Raw genomic sequence first — 20,994 nt, forward strand, 5'->3', positions numbered from 1 at the left:
TATTAATGACGGTACGCTTCAATGTTGAGCATTTGTTCTTGGGATACTGTGTCGGTATAATGTGTTAATTGTAGCAACCCGACGAAAAACGGGTCCTCTGCCAGTGCCGTAATGCTAGGAGTCGTACAACAGTTAGTGTGTGTTGTCTCTGTACCCTTATGCAGAAACTATAAAAAAAAGAAAAGCACTCCGTCGTCATGCCACGAGTGGCCTACCGGGACCATCCGACCGCCGTGTCATCCTCGGTGGAGGATGCCGATAGTAGGGGCGTGGGGTCAGCGTACCGCTCTCCCAGTCGAAAGACGGTATTCTTGACCGAAGCCGCTGCTATTCGGTCGAGTAGCTCCTCAATTGGCATAACGAGGCTGAGTGCACCCCGAAAAATGGCAACAGCGCATGGCGGCCTGCATGGTCACCCATCCAAGTGCCGGCCACGCCAGACAGCGCTTAACTTCGGTGATCTGACGGGAACCGGTGTAGCCACTGCGGCAAGGCCGTTGCCTATGCAGAAACTATAATGCTGAATAATATTATGAAGCAGCTTTACGAGCTTGATCCTCAACAAATTTTCTTTATTACTTACTCGGTTCGTTCCGGCATTAATGAGGATAAAAAACGTTCGTATTAAAATTATAGCTGACGCTTTTCCTCAAAAGTTACCCTGAGATTTGTTTCTCTTCCAAAGAATCTCAGTGACCAAAAAGATAATGTAGTTAAATAGAAATCTGTCGACTATTCTTTCATTAGCCGTCTTCTCTTAGCAGACTCAATGCTGAAAATTCATTTAGTTTGGAATTTTGAGGCTGTACTTACTCCGAATCATGAATCTCGTTTTATAAGGTTAATCGACTTTCAAACGGGCATCACCTCCTTTAACACACAATCCTTCAAGGACAAATCTCGTACATAGTACAGTGTCATGAGTTACTGCAATGCACCGATATTTCAGATTTACATGGTTTGAACTTATGTACTTTATTCGTTTAAATGAACCACTGGTATTAAAGTTTAACAGTATGATCAACGAAATAATAAGTGTACGAAATTAAGATGCTTAAGTAAGAGTTTCGTTACTTAGAAAATCTCATGTATGTATCTCGGACTGGGGACGATAACTGTAAAACAGCCATGTACTACATCAAATATGAAAAGAAAAGTGGTGTTACTGCGACGGCATTAAATATTTCAAATCAGTTTTATTCATTTAATGGCCAATTGATTTTTGTGTCACGACCAGTGCCACATTTCCAGATACAATTACGAAATATTAAATAATGGATAATTTGGGAGCAAATTGTGTGTCACTCTGCAATGCTGAAAAGGGATTAAAGGTAAACGAAATAAACCGGAATCACATGCTGTGACACGGCTTCACGGATTTTGCAAATAGAAATTGTAAAGGATTAGCATCTGCTCCTTAGCATGAGTGCTTGGTTAGATACGTGACGGTAGTCGACCGATGCCGCAACTACAAGTAGAAATGGTCATTCTCGCAAGTCACTTCTTCTTTAAGTGTGTCGACTTAGTACAAAAACACATAGTTCATTGCACTGCCTGCCGAAAAAGTTATTGTGTCAGCTGAATTACAATTGCAAATTTCTGATTTAACCATATGTTATGTGGGCGCGACATTTTAAAATTAAAAATGATATTTCCAATACCTAACTTTGGACCAAGATTGTTTTATTTTCCTCGGTTCAAAGGAAAATATTGAAACGTAAACTATTGTCCCGAATACTCTTAATTGCGAATCTCCCCACCCATCTCCCAGAGACTTGGTTAAAAAACATCAAGCTGTTCAATGCGCCGAATCTCCAATAAGCTACCGTATTTTAGGATAAGTGGTGACAGTTAAAAGGAAGTGTGGTGAACAGCTACGTACAAAATTTTTAGTATGATGTGTAGTGATAACGCTACAGTAGATAAAACTTACAGGTGATTCTAATTGATTAGCTCAAGTAATAGGGCTTCATAACTGTTTACTCGGTTCGGCATGCCATTATATAACTAACAAACCTCGATTGGCAGTGTCATTTGTCACTACCGGTACTCAGTATCGAGTTTCTACACTGTGCAACACAATTAAAGGCAAAACGTGGCGATCTGTGACGTCACCCTCGGGCTTGGCGACGTTTCAAACAGCAAGGTGTCGACATCGTAAGAAAAGGCCACAACTCAGAAGTTCATGTGAGGTGTTAGGTAGGTTAATGATGTCTTATTGGCACCTAATTTCGCCACAATTCTGTCCCGCACAACTATGAGCGAGTCACACGACTGGAAAGTCGTCACACCACCCCTTACCGACATTTCATCCGTTTTCGTGAAGCCTCTGCAATGTAGGTCAGAAACGTGACACCTAGACTTGAAATCAAGGGTTTTATTTTTCCGTACGGGCGACCGAGGAAACATTACAGGCACGCCGCTGCCAAGAACCAGCACGAGAAGGCCTCAGTGGATGTCAAAGAGCGCCAATGAAACCACTCCTTCGCTTAGGGCGTTGATTCCCACAGAATTCGCAATCGAAAACGACAGTTCTCACTGCAATCAGCAACAGACGAAATCATTGATAAACATTGTTATTGCTAACGCCCGTCGGATGATTCAACCCTTTTCTGAGCGTGTGCTTGCAGTCCTATGGAACTAGTGTACAGGGTGGAACCACTAGGTACCTTTCAAAACCATTCGACGACACTTGAACGTGACCCGAAGCAGGAAAGGGTGTTTGTGATTTTTCAGCCCTCCCGTTCTGCGTCCTTTTGTGGCATGATAAAAGTAAAGAGGGTGGCTTTTTTTGGGGGGAGGGGGAGGGGGAGGGATACGACGTGACACATGAATGAATAAAATGGCAAAGGGCCCCACTAAGAATCCTCAGACTGGAGACGTCCTCGATATCACCTTTGTTGGGCAATTTGAAACTGTGCCTCTATTCAGACGGCCATTCACTGATTCCTAGGCGCCAGCGTCACAAGCTTACCAAATAGCAGGAACCATTTGCAGTAAAAAATACGTTTTCCAGAATAGCAGGATATGTCGATATATGCCGGTTCTTGAGCATAGATTTGTAAGCAGCTGAAATTCTGTTCAATAGTTTGTGTAAGGCATCAGACAAATAACACACGTTACACTGAATTCCTGAAACAGTTCTGGTAGAATTGATATGTCACACTACATAGTTACGTGAAAATGTACGAATTTTTTTGATAGGCAAATCGAATAAAAAAACCGATATTTCATGAATATAAACCAGTAACACTCACACTAGCTATTGAACGCAAGTAATTTTCCAGACCCGAGCTACGAGATGCAGTTACGAGGAAAGGAGAACATTACGACGGCAACGCCAGTCCCATAGTATGTCGAAACCATCACAGTGGGACATTCAGCGGACACAGTGCGACGCTGGAGCCACTGCGCATGCCGCCGGCAAAAGGTGTCCTTGTGCCTGCTTTTCATGACGACCCTTCGGAAAGCCTTTCTGCAGGAACACAGCTGGAGATGGCAGACAAACGCTCAGAGAAATCCAACTCAAAACTCTGGTGACTCACTGTGGCCACCTGCGTGAAAACCCACGTGGAAGAAAGCTGTTTGTCTCTGTATTACAAAGTACAAGTTAAACTCTGCCCAACGAAAGAAACGACGCCTGTGATAGGCGCGTGGAGTTATAACAAGTACGAATACTGTGATTGGCCAGATAGAAAACTCGTGGCCACCAGCTTTGATACAGGTAAATGTAGACAGAAAAATTCGCTCTTCTCTTGCAGTAAATCGTCGAGTGTTTGAGCAAGGCGATTCGCGCTGCGCTAAGACGATTGCGAGAGTAATTGTGTGACTATTTGTTCACAGGCTCGTCTTAACTCTTGTGCATTTAAACTACAAAGTCTCGTAGTACAGAGATTTGCACCGAGCAATGACAGTTAACACTTTCGAGCGATTTGAGGGCAACGATGTAAGCGCTATTGCAGCGAAATAGCGTGTACCATGCCAATTAACTTAGCTAGGGAACAACTAGGATCCTTAGCTTCACCACGTATGGAGGAAATGTATCAGACTGGTGTTTAACAGTTGAGAGAGATTTAGAATAGATTCTCAGGTCCACAGCTCAAGCCGACGCCAGCCACTGCCACCGATGACGAAAGGTGAACTCGCGTGGTCGGGCTACGCCAGCAAGTGTTATTCAATTGGCACTCAAAATTGCGCTCGTCTCTATCTCAGATGTGACCGGTAGTTAAACATGTTCACGATTGTCGAGTTTAATTGAAAGGAAAACATGCAAGATATCCGATCTAACGAAAAGGATTCATGAGTCACTGCAGAGTAGTTTATATTCTGAAGTTATTGAACTTTTTAATTTTGCAATTATATTTACAGTGATATTTTCAAACCATATATAGATCCCATTAAATTTCGGTATTTTCATTGTGCACTTTTAGCTTCATGCATTTCTTCAAATGGTTCAAATGGCTCTAAGCACTATGGGACATAACATCTAAGGTCATCAGTCTCCTAGACTTAGAACTACTTAAGCCTAACTTAACCTAAGGACATCACACACATCCATGCCCGAGGCAGGATTCCAACCTGCTACCGTAACAGCTGCGCGGTTCCGGACTGAAGCGCCTAGAACCGCTCGGCCACAGCGGCCGGCCAATGAATTTCTCTGCCCCCAATTGTATTTAATATTTTTGTATTTTATCGACCACCAGACGTGGTCATCAACCACCTTAAAGAACCTTAGAGTAGTTCGGAATTTCTCTTCACAATTGTGAACACCGATATCAGTATTTTACCATCCTTACGTATTACAATTACGACTGATATGTCATACTTAGATTAAAAAGTAAACCTCAATAAAGAAACTCTAAGATTTTCTTTTCTTGCTAACATATAGTTATTCCTGATCTCGTACATTAATTTTTGTTGGCGATAGCTTTTCCTTTACAGGGAGTGCAGTAGAACCGACGTTGAGATCATTGTGTGATTACATCACTGCCTGTACTGCTGCACTACTCTGAATTCTGCACGGTGAGCTGATCATCCTACCTTCGAGGCCATAGATTCAACACAAATTCCTAAAACACTAACAGGGCACCCTTGCATAATGTGATAGGAAGATAGATCAAAATCAGTCTCACACATGTCAGATGTGATAGAGGACTCCTCACAGAGGGGGTGAAAGAAGAGCTCAAAATAATTAGTGTGTTACTGGTGTCAAGGTACATGTATGTACGGCAGTCATAAAAAATCCAGGGACGTAATTTATAGCACAAAAAAAAACACACAAAAGAAAAGGTAACAGAAATGATTTCCGAAAAGTATGGCAAATTCTATGATCAAATGAAATGAGTGGGTGGAAACAGATAGATTAAAAGGTTATTTTTATTTTTTCATTTTTACTTTTTCCGCATAAAACTAACAAGCATAATGTTCTGGACTAAAAGCCCCAAAGACAACTACAAAACACTACAAGTCGACTGCGAAAACGCCACCGACTGAGGCATCTTGCGCATAAAGACTGACCAAATATGATAGATCGAGACGAACAAGGCACGGTGCGTCCTCTTCTGAGAAGCAGAGACCATCCCATTACAAAAAAAGTGCCACGGAATTGTCACTTGGGCCCGACTACTGGCGTGAGGGTGCTTGAAAATACTGCTATCTCACGGCTTTCAGTTCATCGATATTCTCTGAAACCCCTCGATACGCTTCTATGATAGTAAAGCGATTAACCTTGCCTGTATTTACGTTTTCCGATTCTAATCGTTTCCTGAACTGTTTGCTTCCTCTTACGAGCACTTTCGCTACTTTCTGGACTTCTGTTCTGTCCAGCCGTTCTTTTTGTGAACTCTGCCGTCATAGACTACAGGAACAAGCTCTCTGTCCCACAGGTCTCTGCGTCACTGCCAGTCCGAGTGATCAGAAACCGGGTTTTGGCTACGCCTCTTAAGTTTGAAAAGAATGAGGCAGTTTTGCACAAAGGGAAAGTAAAGCTCACTCCCAGAAGCTACGAAGCTTAACGCGGTACATGTAGGGATTAACACACAATAACGGGTGTTTCAGAAAGATTCATTCTATTTCAAAAAACTGTATCTTCTACATGAATGACGATAGAAACTAGGGGTGGATATTGAACTAATTGTATACCTAGGCGTCGGTTTTATGTTGTAGGTTGATTTGATTTTCAGTAACGGTTCCCATTGTGTATGATAGCTCGCATGCTCATTCATTTCCCAATTTGCGTCGACAATGGCACCAGAAGTTTCGAGGGGAAATCATTAGGTCGCACCCATGTGCTCGTTCAAGACGTAGAGCGAATGCAAGAGACTTTCACTGGGTACTCGTCAGAACTTCGTCGTTCCAGCCGATAGTTAGTCATTATACATGTATCTGTCTCCAGTGTTTTGAAGTGACATTTCTGTATCAAACTACGCAGGATTCATCATGCCGATTAACAGGGTGTATAATTCTTTGTGAATTAATTCTGTGGAAATGAAAGATGACAATTTCCTTTCGAGTTTAGGGTCCTGTAGTGCGGGCACGGATCAAGAGGTGCATTCAAGGTCTAAGGCCTCCGATTTTTTTTCTAATTAACTACTCACCAGAAATCGATGAAACTGGTGTTACTTCTCGACGTAATTGCCCTGCAGACGTACACATTTTTCACAACGCTGACGCCATGATTCCATGGCAGCGGCGAAGGCTTCTTTAGGAGTCTGTTTTGACCACTGGAAAATCGCTGAGGCAATAGCAGCACGGCTGGTGAATGTGCGGCCTCGGAGAGTGTCTTTCATTGTTGGAAAAAGCCAAAAGTCACTAGGAGCCAGGTCAGGTGAGTAGGGAGCATGAGGAATCACTTCAAAGTTGTTATCACGAAGAAACTGTTGTGTAACGTTAGCTCGATGTGCAGGTGCGTTTTTGTTGCAGTGCAGGAAGGAACTTGTTCTTCAAACATTTTTGTAGGATGCACCTGTTACCGTAGTGCCCTTTGGAACGCAATGGGTGAGGATTACGCCCTCGCTGTCCCAGAACATGGACACCATCATTTTTTCAGCACTGGCGGTTACCCGAAATTTTTTTGGTGGTGGTGAATCTGTGTGCTTCCAATGAGCTGACTGGCGCTTTGTTTCTGGATTGAAAAATGGCATCCACGTCTCATCCATTGTCACAACCGACGAAAAGAATGTCCCATTCGTGCTGTCGTTGCGCGTCAACATTGCATGGCAACATGCCACACGGGCAGCCGTGTGGTCGTCCGTCAGCATTCGGCACCCACCTGGATGACACTTTTCGCATTTTCAGGTCGTCATGCAGGATTGTGTGCACAGAACCCACAGAAATGCCAACTCTGGAGGCGATCTGTTCAACAGTCATTCGGCGATCCCCCAAAACAGTTCTCCCCACTTTCTCAATCGTGTCGTCAGACTGGCTTGTGCGAGCCCGAGGTTGTTTCGGTTTGCTGTCACACGATGTTCTGCCTTCATTAAACTGTCGCACCCACGAACGTACTTTCGACACATCCATAACTCCATCACTACATGTCTCCTTCAACTGCCGATGAATTTCAATTTGTTTCACACCACGCAAATTCAGAAAACGAATGACCGCACGCCGTTCAAGTAAGGAAAACGTCGCCATTTTAAGTATTTAAAACAGTTCTCATTCTCGCCGCTGGCGGTAAAATTCCATCTGCCCTACGGTGCTGCCATCTCTGGGACGTATTGACAATGAACTCGGCCTCATTTTAAAACAATGCACATGTTTCTATCTCTTTCCAGTCCGGAGAAAAAAAATCGGAGGCCTTAGAACTTAAATGCACCTCGCAGACATACCTCAATAATATTGAGAACAAAGCAGCCTCGTACAGGACTCGAGCCCGACAGAGACCCTCTAAAGTTTCACTTTCTTTTTTCACCATCTGACGAGTGAAAATATACAATCTGCTCCTTTTTGCGAGAAAGTCTTTTTCCAAAATAGTGCAAACACGCCGGCCGAGCGGTTCTAGGCTCTTCACTCTGGAACCAGACGACCGCTGCGGTCACACATTCGAATCTTGCCTCGGGCATGGATGTGTGTGATGTCCTTAGGTTAGTTAGGTTTAAGTAGTTCCCAGTTATAAGGAACTGATGACCTCATATGTTAAGTCCCATAGTGCTCAGAGCCATTTTTTTTTTTTTTTTGCAAACACGCTCAAGATTTCATTTTTCAACATTACGGAGCCTCGCCTTACTGCAAGTTCCAAGCAGGAGCATTTCTTAACAAGGAGTTCTTTCAACAACAGACCCGCGTTAATTGGTATACGGATCTCTCATTGCACCACTGACATACGACCTAATGCTATCAGATATTTTTTCGGAGAGGGGAGGGGAGGTTCCGCAACACTGTGCCTGTCTATCCATCCATCCGTCCATCCATCCATTCATCCATCCATCAACACTGGGTGTAGTGCGATGACGCAAAGTAACTGCAGTGAATGCAGGAACTACATACCTGCTCACAGAAGCTTTGGACAACTCTAATTGACGTCTGGGTGTTTGACATACTCCCGGTGGAGGTAAAGTGAACACTTGTGGAAGGTAAACTAAAGATTTCATTCTAAATGCAACTGTAACTTTGTAATGGCATACATGCAATGGAAAAACCCTTGTAAAAGCGGATGGATGCATCATTTAAAATACACACGAAATCTATAGTCATTCACGTAGAAGATATAGCATTCTGAAAAAGGAAAAGTCTTTTAATTCTTCTGTATAGTGTACTAATGTTCAGATGCGTATGAATTCCTAAGGGACCAAACTGCTGAGGTCATCGGTCCATAGTCTTACACACTACTTAAACTTACGCTAAGAACAACACACACACCCATATCAGAGGGAGGACTCCAACCTCCGGGGGGGGGGGGGGGGGCGCGCAATCCGTGACAAGGGGCCCTAGACCACGCGGCTACTCCGCGCGGCCATGGGCCTTATTCGCCGTTATCTCAACACATGTTCTATGGTTCCGCACCTTCTCCTAGTCGGTGTTTTACATATATTTCTTTTCTCCGCGACGGCGGAGTACTACCTAGTTTCTTACCAACCAACTAAATGGTCTTCATCTCTTTGTAACATCGCATGTAAAAGACTGATATTCTCACCTTTTCACATTATCCATGACTCATTTCCATACAATACTTTTCTCTGGGCGTCCGTTTTCAGAAATTTCTTCCTTCCTTTTACGGCTTACATTTCATATTAGCAAACTTAGTTTAGGTAGTATTACCCACTATGTCTGTGCTAATTTGCTAATTACATTATCCTTTATTCGCTTACTATCCGACATATGGAATTTTCGATCTAGTGTCTGTGGAGTAGATGTGTTGGCTATTTTGGTGGCACGATGTTATTAACTTTTAATCAGCAGGACATGATCAACCACAATAGAATTGGACGCAAAAGTCTTTCGTGCACAAGAAATTTTCCTGGTATTAATGTTATACAGGGTGTTGGGAAATTCCCGTTAATAGCCTCTAGGACTGGTAGACAAGAGTGAGTATGTAGTACTCTGAATACGAACTCCTGTTCGAAAACGTCATCCAACAACTTTTACCTCAAACATATACATTTATCCCTATCAATGATCCTTGAACGTTTGTAACATCATCGCTGAGTCACCCTGTATACACATATATGTGCAGACACCACCGCCTATAACTTTGACGTTCTGTAGCATCATTGGACGACGTTTCTGGATGTTTTCCTATTCTAAATATTATGTGCTTGCTCCCCTCTACAGGTTCTGGGAGTTTGTAACGGGAAGTTCCGAACACGAGAGGGGCCGCGCGATCCGTGACATGGCACCTCAAACCGCGTGGCCACTCCGCGTGGCTGTATAATGTAGGAACGCCGTTCAATAAGTAATGTAACACATTTTCCTCCTTGGATATTTTCTGTTGAAAAATGCGACATCGTGAACTATTCCCTATTCGGCCCCTGTGGTTTCATGAAGTTTCGATGGTTGGCATCTGTAACAAGGGTGCGTTCCAAGTGGACAGCTGTCATTGAGTTTCTTTTGGTCGAACACCAGAGTATCACAGTGACTGTCAATCATTGAGCGAAGCGTCTGTCGTCATCGCAACAAGGTCGCGAATTCCTGTCTGTTCTCCCGCGTTCCAGCCGGCCGCTCACAGCTGTGATTACTGCAATGTAATCGTAGAAACGTACGGACACTGCGAGGCGATTCTACGGATCAAAACCAAACCCCACGCTGCACAATTGGGCATCTCTATTGATAATGCAGACACACTAGCCGTCACCTTTGAAGGTGTGTGCCCGCTGGGGCCCCCGCCGACTAACAAAAGACCATAGATGGCTCTGAGCACTATGGGACTTAACTTCTGAGGCCGTCAGTCTCCTAGAACTACTTAAACCTAACTAACCTAAGGACATCACGCACATCCATGCACGAGGCAGGATTCGAATGTGCGGCCGTAGCGGTCGTGCGGTTCTAGACAAAAGACAGTAATCTGCAACGATGGACCATCTGTGCGGAATTGTTTGCGGCTTGCTTGGCTGATCATGACAAGATTTTGTCGAACGTCGTCAAAGGCGATGTGAGATAACGGGAGAGTTGCGGCGCCCTGGAAATATTGTAATTCAGAGTTGGCGGCGAACGCTCGGGCCGCTGCGCGAGCCGCGGCTCGTTAGCAACCGCGTGATGCAGCACAACGGCTGGACCACGTGTTTTATCGGCCGCTTGGCTGGGGATTCCATAGTGACGCTGTGTCGGTGAAGGAAACACGCCGGGAGTGCCAAAGATGGCGGACGTTGAGAAACCATCATGGCAGACATTTCACAGTTCGTATAGAAATTAATAGTAGCCACATGAATAATGGTACCTCAACAAGAAATACACTCCTGGAAATTGAAATAAGAACACCGTGAATTCATTGTCCCAGGAAGGGGAAACTTTATTGACACATTCCTGGGGTCAGATACATCACATGATCACACTGACAGAACCACAGGCACATAGACACAGGCAACAGAGCATGCACAATGTCGGCACTAGTACAGTGTATATCCACCTTTCGCAGCAATGCAGGCTGCTATTCTCCCATGGAGACGATCGTAGAGATGCTGGATGTAGTCCTGTGGAACGGCTTGCCATGCCATTTCCACCTGGCGCCTCAGTTGGACCAGCGTTTGTGCTGGACGTGCAGACTGCGTGAGACGACGCTTCATCCAGTCCCAAACATGCTCAATGGGGGACAGATCCAGAGATCTTGCTGGCCAGAGTAGTTGACTAACACCTTCTAGAGCACGTTGGGTGGCACAGGATACATGCGGACGTGCATTGTCCTGTTGGAACAGCAAGTTCCCGTGCCGGTCTAGGAATGGTAGAACGATGGGTTCGATGACGGTTTGGATGTACCGTGCACTATTCAGTGTCCCCTCGACGATCACCAGTGGTGTACGGCCAGTGTAGGAGATCGCTCCCCACACCATGATGCCGGGTGTTGGCCCTGTGTGCCTCGGTCGTATGCAGTCCTGATTGTGGCGCTCACCTGCACGGCGCCAAACACGCATACGACCATCATTGGCACCAAGGCAGAAGCGACTCTCATCGCTGAAGACGACACGTCTCCATTCGTCCCTCCATTCACGCCTGTCGCGACACCACTGGAGGCGGGCTGCACGATGTTGGGGCGTGAGCGGAAGACGGCCTAACGGTGTGCGGGACCGTAGCCCAGCTTCATGGAGACGGTTGCGAATGGTCCTCGCCGATACCCCAGGAGCAACAGTGTCCCTAATTTGCTGGGAAGTCGCGGTGCGGTCCCCTACGGCACTGCGTAGGATCCTACGGTCTTGGCGTGCATCCGTGCGTCGCTGCGGTCCGGTCCCAGGTCGACGGGCACGTGCACCTTCCGCCGACCACTGGCGACAACATCGATGTACTGTGGAGACCTCACGCCCCACGTGTTGAGCAATTCGGCGGTACGTCCACCCGGCCTCCCGCATGCCCACTATACGCCCTCGCTCAAAGTCCGTCAACTGCACATACGGTTCACGTCCACGTTGTCGCGGCATGCTACCAGTGTTAAAGACTGCGGTGGAGCTCCGTATGCCACGGCAAACTGGCTGACACTGACGGCGGCGGTGCACAAATGCTGCGCAGCTTGCGCCATTCGACAGCCAACACCGCGGTTCCTGGTGTGTCCGCTGTGCCGTGCGTGTGATCATTGCTTGTACAGCCCTCTCGCAGTGTCCGGAGCAAGTATGGTGGGTCTGACACACCGGTGTCAATGTGTTCTTTTTTCCATTTCCAGGAGTGTATGTATGTTACCATTATTTGCAGGATGACTCTGATGGTCTAATCAGATTATCAATATCTTTATTACACTACTGGCCATTAAAACTGCTACACCAAGAAGAAATGCAGATGATAAACGGGTATTCATTGGACAAATACGTATATTACACTAGAACTGACATGTGATTGCATTTTCACACAATTTGGGTGCATAGAGCCTGAGAAATCAGTACCCAGAATAACCACCTCTGCCCATAATAATGGCCTTGCTACACCTGGACATTGAGTCAAACAGAGCTTGGATAGCGTGTACAGGTACAGCTGCCCATGCAGCTTCAACTTGATACCACAGTTCATCAAGAGTAGTGATTGGCGTATTGTGACGAGCCACTTGCTCGGCCACCATTGACCAGACGTTTCCAGTTGGTGAGAGATCTGGAGAATGTACTGGCCAGGGCAGCAGTCGAACATTTTCTGTACCCGGAAATGCCCGTACAGGACCTGCAACACGCGGTCGTGCATTATCCTGCTGAAATGTAGGATTTCGCAGGGATCGAGTGAAGGAGAGAGCCACGGGTCGTAACACATGTAAAATGTAACGTCCACTGTTCAAAGTGCCGTCAATGCGAACAAGAGGTGACCGAGACGTGTAACCAAAGGCACCCCATACCATCACGCCGGGTGATACGCTAGTATGGCGATGACGAATACACGTTTCCAATGTGCGTTCACCGCGATGTCGCCAAACACGTCGTTGAGTGCAGCATCGCGGGCGCTCCTGTCTGTGATGCAGCGTCAAGGGTAATCGCAGCCATGGTCTCCGAGCTGATAGTTCATGCTGCTGCAGACGTCATCGAACTGTTCGTGCAGATGGCTGTTGTCTTGCAAACGTCCCCATCTGTTGACTCAGGGATCTAGACGTGGCTGCACCAGCCGTTACAGACCTGCGGATAAGATGCCTGTCATTGCGACTGCTAGTGATATGAGGCCGTTGGGATCCAGCACAGCGTTCCGTATTACCCTCCTGAAGCCACCGATTCCATATTCTGCTAACAGTCATTGGATCTCGACCAACACGAGCAGCAATGTCGCGATACGACAAACCGCAATCGCGATAGGCTACAATCCGACCTTTATCAAAGTCGGGAACGTGATGGTAGGCATTTCTCCTTCTTATACGCGGCATAAAAACAACGTTTCATCAGGCAACGCCGGTGAACTGCTGTTTGTGTATAAGAAGTCGGCTGGAAACGTTCATTATGTCAGCACGTTGTAGGTGTAACCACCGGTGCCAAATTTGTGTGAATGTTCTGCAAAGCTAATTTGCATATCACGGCATCTTCTTCCTGTCGGTTAAATTTCTCGTCTGTAGCACGTGATCTTCGTGGAGTTGCAATTTTAGTGGCCAGTAGTGTAGTTTAATGTTTAGTATCTGACGGTGAATTATACAAGTAACACCCAGCAACGAATTCCCAAAATCTAAACGGTTCATCCGATTTCGTCGATCTGCCTGTCTTTAGAAAGCTATTAATGTAAACTTAAATTGGTATGAATCACAGGGATGTAACTTGAATAGTACAGTAGTTATGGGAGGTCAGAGTGGCCGATTACTACTAATCCCGTCAGGCCATATGTATTCCACAGTTACACGAAAAAAAAAAAACGCTAGCAGCATGCTTATAAATATATTTATTCATCTATGTCTTTGTTTCTATCCTATATATACTATTTATGAAGAAACTGGTTAAAAATTTACTGTTTTTTATGAAGCACAGAAACATTAGGTTACTGGCTTACTTTTGTTGCTATTCCTTCGATGTATGTTTATTTACTTTGTTTATGTATTTAATAATGTGTGTTACAGCGTGTTTATGGTCCAGCCGTAGGAATATTTATTTAATTTCAAGTTATTTAAATGTAAATCCGGTATTTCGAATATGATTCATTATGTTTGTGTGGATACGTTGGCTTGGATACATGGAGGGAGCGCTCTAGCCAATCACAGCGGTCGTTACTGAGAGAGACGTATGGAGGCTGAGGAGGATCGTTTCTGGAGAGGAGACGAGGTAGTTCTGGAGAGTGCGGCGCGAGGGACAGTCGGACAGGACACTGGAGTGAGTGCTGGACGCGGACATTACAGCGCGTCCGACGCACAGTCGGCGGAAAGACTTGGACAGTGGAACAGTTTGCGTGTGGTCGCGGAGGATAGAAATATTTCGGCGTTCCGACCTGTGCTCTTGTGTGATTTCCATGGCTTCTGCAGTGAAGACGTAGTGTGCCTTTAGAAGTGAATATCTCGCGAGCTATGTTGTTCATAACTAATTATGTGCAGTGGGAATCTGTTGTTTCCCTGTTATTCAACTTATATTTTATTGAATTGCTGGACCATCTGTAAGTAGGCTGTTTATGTTTTCTTATTGGCAACGTTACGTAGCGCTCTGTATGACAATCACTGGCTGTGCTGTGTGCAGTCTGTGGCTAGTTTGCATTGTTGTCTGCCATTGTAGTGTTGGGCAGCGGCAGCTGAATGTGAACAGCGCGTATTGTTGCGCAGTTGGAGGTGAGCCGCCAGCAGTGGTGGATGTGGAGAGAGAAATGGCGGAGTTTTGATATTTGTAAAAATGGATGTTATGAACTCCTATATATATTATGACTTTTGATGATATTAAGGTAAATACATCTACATCTATACTCCGCGAGCCACCTTACGGTGTGTGGCGGAGGGTACTTATTGTACCACTATCTGATCCCCCTTCCCTGTTCCATTCACGAATTGTGCGTGGGAAGAACGACTGCTTGTAAGTCTCCGTATTTGCTCTAATTTCTCGGATCTTTTCGTTGTGATCATTACGCGAGATATATGTGGGCGGTAGTAATATGTTGCCCATCTCTTCCCGGAATGTGCTCTCTCGTAATTTCGATAATAAACCTCTCCGTATTGCGTAACGCCTTTCTTGAAGTGTCCGCCACTGGAGCTTGTTCAGCATCTCCGTAACGCTCTCGCGCTGACTGAATGTCCCCATGACGAATCGCGCTGCTTTTCGCTGGATCATGTCTATCTCTTCTATTAATCCAACCTGGTAAGGGTCCCATACTGATGAGCAATACTCAAGAATCGGACGAACAAGCGTTTTGTAAGCTACTTCTTTCGTCGATGAGTCACATTTTCTTAGAATTCTTCCTATGAATCTCAACCTGGCGCCTGCTTTTCCCACTATTTGTTTTATGTGATCATTCCACTTCAGATCGCTCCGGATAGTAACTCCTAAGTATTTTACGGTCGTTACCGCTTCCAATGATTTACCACCTATGGCATAATCGTACTGGAATGGATTTCTGCCCCTATGTATGCGCATTATATTACATTTATCTACGTTTAGGGAAAGCTGCCAGCTGTCGCACCATGCATTAATCCTCTGCAGGTCCTCCTGGAGTACGTACGAGTCTTATGATGTTGCTACTTTCTTGTAGACAACCGTGTCATCTGCAAATAGCCTCACGGAGCTACCGATGTTGTCAACTAAGTCATTTATGTATATTGTAAACAATAAAGGTCCTATCACGCTTCCCTGCGGTACTCCCGAAATTACCTCTACATCTGCAGATTTTGAACCGTTAAGAATGACATGTTGTGTTCTTTCTTCTAGGAAATCCTGAATCCAATCACAAACCTGGTCCGATATTCCGTAAGCTCGTATTTTTTTCACTAAACGTAAGTACGGAACCGTATCAAATGCCTTCCTGAAGTCCAGGAATACGGCATCAATCTGCTCGCCAGTGTCTACGGCACTGTGAATTTCTTGGGCAAATAGGGCGAGCTGAGTTTCACATGATCTCTGTTTGCGGAATCCATGTTGGTTATGATGAAGGAGATTTGTATTATCTAAGAACGTCATAATACGAGAACACAAAACATGTTCCGTTATTCTACAACAGATTGACGTAAGCGAAATAGGCCTATAATTATTCGCATGTGATTTATGACCCTTCTTGAAAATGGGAACGACCTGCGCTTTCTTCCAGTCGCTAGGTACTTTACGTTCTTCCAGCGATCTACGATAAATTGCTGATAGAAAGGGGGCAAGTTCTTTAGCATAATCACTGTAGAATCTTAAGGGTATCTCGTCTGGTCCGGATGCTTTTCCGCTACTAAGTGATAGCAGTTGTTTTTCAATTCCGATATCGTTTATTTCAATATTTTCCATTTTGGCGTCCGTGCGACGGCTGAAGTCAGGGACCGTGTTACGATTTTCCGCAGTGAAACAGTTTCGGAACACTGAATTCAGTATTTCTGCCTTTCTTCGGTCGTCCTCTGTTTCGGTGCCATCGTGGTCAACGAGTGACTGAATAGGGGCTTTAGATCCGCTTACCGATTTTACATATGACCAAAACTTTTTAGGGTTCTTGTTTGGATTGTTTGCCAATGTTTTATGTTCGAATTCGTTCAATGCTTCTCTCATTGCTCTCTTTACGCTCTTTTTCGCTTCGTTCAGCTTTTCCTTATCAGCTATGATTCGACTACTCTTAAACCTATGATGAAGCTTTCTTTGTTTGCGTAGTACCTTTCGTACATGATTGTTATACCACGGTGGATCTTTCCCCTCGCTTTGGACCTTAGTCGGTACGAACTTATCTAAGGCGTACTGGACGATGTTTCTGAATTTTTTCAATTTTTGCTCCACATCCTCTTCCTCAGAAATGAACGTTTGATGGTGGTCACTCAGATATTCTGCGATTTGTGCCCTATCACTCTTGTTAAGCAAATATATTTTCCTTCCTTTCTTGGCATTTCTTATTACACTTGTAGTCATTGATGCAACCACTGACTTATGATCACTGATACCCTCTTCTACATTCACGGAGTCGAAAAGTTCCGGTCTATTTGTTGCTATGAGGTCTAAAACGTTAGCTTCACGAGTTGGTTCTCTAACTATCTGCTCGAAGTAATTCTCGGACAAGGCAGTCAGGATAATGTGACAAGAGTCTCTGTCCCTGGCTCCAGTTCTGATTGTGTGACTATCCCATTCTATACCTGGTAGATTGAAGTGTCCCCCTATTACAATAGTATGATCACGAAACTTCTTCACGACGTTCTGCAGGTTCTCTCTGAGGCGCTCAACTACTACGGTTGCTGATGCAGGTGGTCTATAGAAGCATCCGACTATCATATCTGACCCACCTTTGATACTTAACCCAGATTATTTCACATTCGCATTCGCTAATAACTTCACTGGATATTATTGAATTCTTTACTGCTATAAATACTCCTCCACCATTGGCGTTTATCCTATCCTTGCGGTATATATTCCATTCTGTGTCTAGGATTTCGTTACTGTTCACTTCCGGTTTTAACCAACTTTCCGTTCCTAATACTATATGCGCACTATTTCCTTCAATAAGAGATACTAATTCAGGAACTTTGTCCTGGATACTCCCGCAGTTTACCAATATTACGTTAACTTTTCCTGTTTTTGGTCTCTGAGGACGGACGTTCTTTATCAACGATGATAATGTGCTCTCTGGTAAGCCGTCAGGTATTTTATCGTTTCGCCCAAGGGGGGGTCCCTCTAACCTAAAAAACCCCCGTGTGCACGCCACACGTACTCTGCTACCCTAGTAGCTGCTTCCGGTGTGTAGTGCACGCCTGACCTGTCTAGGGGGGCCCTACAGTTCTCCACCCAATAACGGAGGTCGATGAATTTGCAACCATTATAGTCGCAGAGTCGTCTGAGCCTCTGGTTTAGACCCTCCACACGGCTCCAAACCAGAGGACCGCGATCGACTCTGGGCACTATGCTGCAGATATTAAGCTCAGCTTGCACTCCGCGTGCGATGCTGGTTGTCTTCATCAAATCAGCCAGCCGCCGGAAGGAACCAAGGATGGCCTCAGAACCCAAGCGGCAGGCGTCATTCGTTCCGACATGTGCTACTATCTGCAGCCGGTCACACCCAGTGCGTTCAATAGCTGCCGGAAGGGCCTCCTCCACATTACGGACGAGACCCCCCATCAAGCACACCGAGTGCACACTGGCATTCTTCCCCGACCTACCCGCTATTTTCCTGAGGGGCTCCATAACCCGCCTAACGTTGGAGCTCCCTATAACTAATAGGCCCGCCCTCTGTGACTGTCGGGACCTTGCCGGAGAATCGGCCACTGGCCCAACAGGCGAGGCATCCTGTGGTGGCTCGGAAACGATGTCATCACCACTAGGAAGCACCCCGTACCTGTTGGAAAGGGGTAAGGCAGCTGCCACGCGGCCAGATCCCACCTTCGCCTTTCGGCCAGGCACGCGCGAGCCCACCACTGTCCGCCATTCACCCTGGAGTGATGGCTGACCGGTAAGATGCTCACTGCCGGAAGACGCAGCGACATCAGGGGTTCCATGTGATTCCAAGGCCACCGAAGTAGGCATAGGTCTCACCACAGTTGCCCCAACGCCACTACGAGCCGACGCCTGCGCCTCGAGCTCGATGAGCCTAACAGACAAAGCCTCCACCTGCCCCCGAAGAGTGGCCAATTCTCCTTGCGTCCGCTCACAACAACCACAGTCCCTACACATGACTATGTTTACCCTACTCTATACGGTGACAAATTCCCAAGATAATCTTCTGATGAGCTACTCTGATAATCAGGAAACACTGACTGAAATACGAGACGCGAAAACTACGCTAGGTTTTCCCAGAAAAACTATTTAAAAGCTAAGTGCAGCAAATAAGTACAAAAACGCTTTATACAAACAGTACTCGCTGCTGCTGGTGCTCTCGCTCTGGCTGTCACAAGACAACTGCTGATTCAAGTGACTAGTGGCTAACGGCCGCGAAACAAACAAAAGACGGTTTTAGGGCGCTTTCTGTTCTAAACGATCAAGAAAACACTAAGAAATCTAACACGAAAACTACGTAAAGTTTTATCAAGAACTGTTAGTTACTATGCAGAGCAGATAAACACAAATAGAATCCCTTCCTTAGTGGAAGGTCGTAAACAAAATGCAAAATAAACGCTTTATACAAACAGTACTCGCTGCTGCTGGTGCTCTCGCTCTGGCTGTCGCTCTATTAATATCTTTCATTTGCTAACTATCCCTATCAGTAGTTAGTGCCTTCCATAGTTTGAATCTTTTATTTAGCTGGCAGTAGTGGCGCCTGCTGTATTGCAGTAGTTCGAGTAACCAAGATTTTTGTGAGGTAAGCGATTTGTGAAACGCATAGGTTAATGTTAGTCAGGGCCATTCTTTCGTAGGGATTTTTTGAAAGTCAGATTGCGTTGCGCTAAAAATATTGTGAGTCAGTTTAAGCACAGTCTTGTATAATTGTTCAAAGGGGACGTTTCACATCGACACCAATAAGTATTTCGCAGAAATATACCGGATCCTCAAAAGTACTTCTACTATTGTACTCATCATTTAAAGTCATTAAGGTAGAACCTGCAGATTTGATTTAAGTGCAGTCTTTCATTTATAAATGTCTATATTACGTTCAAAATTCGCAATTGCGGAATGATATGAATCTTCGACCATTCGATTCATGTGTCTATTCATATTTTGGCTTGTAATGCGGCAACTACTTATTCCAGCCACTAGACAACTAAACCAGCCAAAATTTGCAACATGAGTCAGAGGGTGCGTAGTGGCTTTGAAAGCCCGCAACATGGATTCATCAGTTCGAACTTGAAACAAAACAGTAATCCATGCAATGGCGCGATATCGCCCCTCCTCCGAAGAAAAAGTGCAAAACCGCCTTTATCCAACACGAGGTGTCAATGGCTGATGATGAGGCAGAATGTTCGATAAGAATGAAAGCGGAAAAGAGAAAAATGAAACACATAAAATAAGTGAGTTCAAACTCAGCTATAATATCTTTTCGCCGAGCAAGATCACAAACGTACATGATAACATACTTACTGTACATATCAGTATTACAACACTCGTCCTGCTCAGCTACAAAAATTGGAAGCCAAGAATACAACGGAAATTATATGGCTATGGCATAAACCGCAATCTTCAAGTACAGTCAGCTGCCAGTTAATCTTAGTGGTACCATTGAGGAGACCATGTTTACAGATAGACGGCCAAATGAAAACGAGAAATAGTTATCTTCCATGCGATTATTTGCCCGTGATCATCGCTAACAACGCTGATCGCATTGCGTTGATTTTCTTGTTTCAGCTACCAGCTGCGTCCCGACGCCCTACTATACGAACGAATTCGTACTGCCTGCGAAATTCAATTTCATAGCGCCAATCTCTGGATATGGCGCGAGAGGATTCGATTCATACAATGTAATTTTTATCTGCATAAAATGTTCCTCGTTCCAGTGTCGGATGGCTTTTTCATATAAATCATGCAAACTGCTGTTCTCCTCAGCTGCCTTATTTAGCACGTTCATACACAGCTGTTAACTCGGTTGATAGTACTTAATATGTAATTTCAGTCTTTCTTTATGACGGAAAACCAGAAAAACCTTTTCTTTCACACAAACTGAAAGACAAATGACTGCTTCTTATTTATTTCTTGTTAGGCAAGATAAAAGCTATACGGGTCGACTAATGTAAGTGAGACCGCAGTAGCAATCTTTGCAAATGAGACAACATAATACCGATTAATTGGAAGTATGAATTAAGAAATGCCTTCACTCACAAATTTTGGTATTTTATTAACTACACGATGCACTTCGGAACCTATGGCTCCATCCTCATGTGTAAGTTTTCTT

The 20,994-nt window shown here is 45.0% G+C and overlaps 1 pseudogene; it reads right to left on the reverse strand.

The window, feature by feature from the left end:
* Positions 1-384: 384 nt before the first annotated feature.
* On the reverse strand, positions 385-502 carry LOC126425007 (5S ribosomal RNA; annotated as a pseudogene).
* Between the last annotated feature and the right edge of the window lie 20,492 nt (positions 503-20,994).

Source organism: Schistocerca serialis, chromosome 1 (genome assembly GCF_023864345.2).
Source record: "Schistocerca serialis cubense isolate TAMUIC-IGC-003099 chromosome 1, iqSchSeri2.2, whole genome shotgun sequence".
Taxonomy (NCBI): Eukaryota; Metazoa; Arthropoda; class Insecta; order Orthoptera; family Acrididae; genus Schistocerca; species Schistocerca serialis.